The following is a 553-nucleotide window of genomic DNA, read 5'->3' as shown; positions in this document are numbered from 1 at the left end:
CCCTTTTACCAATAGCCTAACAATCCATTCGTGTTACTGCTGTCGAACGAACTAACTAATCTCCACATTTATTTGGCGATGATAACATGGATAGAGATCCAAGATTTAGCCAAGATGTAACTAACTATATATCAAGGAGGAAACATAATGCCAATAGTTGCCATACCGACTTGCTTAGAAAGCGAAATCCGCTACGCTACGCAACGCCGGCTACGACCATATTAAATATCAGTATTCCTCATGACAGTCTGATAGTTCGTTGCGTCCACGGCTTTAGTAACCAACGGCGTTCCAAGTCACAAGTCCTTTTCTAATTTTAACGTTTGAACGGACTCTCTCAAGACATTTTCATCATATATACTCCATAGTCCGCCCGAGTACGGAAGATCACGGATATGTAGAAATCACAATTTTCAGTCACAAATCATTTCAACGGGTCATGTTTTACCATCGTGAACAGGTAATGTAACATAATATCTGGTCTGCCACTGCACGGTAGCCTTTGACAGTGTTGCTATATGGAAGTTTGAAGAGTAGTTTAGGGTTTTGGGCA

The sequence above is a fragment of the Botryllus schlosseri genome, chromosome 11 (assembly GCF_051294905.1).
Source record: "Botryllus schlosseri isolate E-star chromosome 11, Bs_hap1, whole genome shotgun sequence".
Taxonomy (NCBI): domain Eukaryota; kingdom Metazoa; phylum Chordata; class Ascidiacea; order Stolidobranchia; family Styelidae; genus Botryllus; species Botryllus schlosseri.
This window is presented reverse-complemented; position numbering follows the sequence as displayed.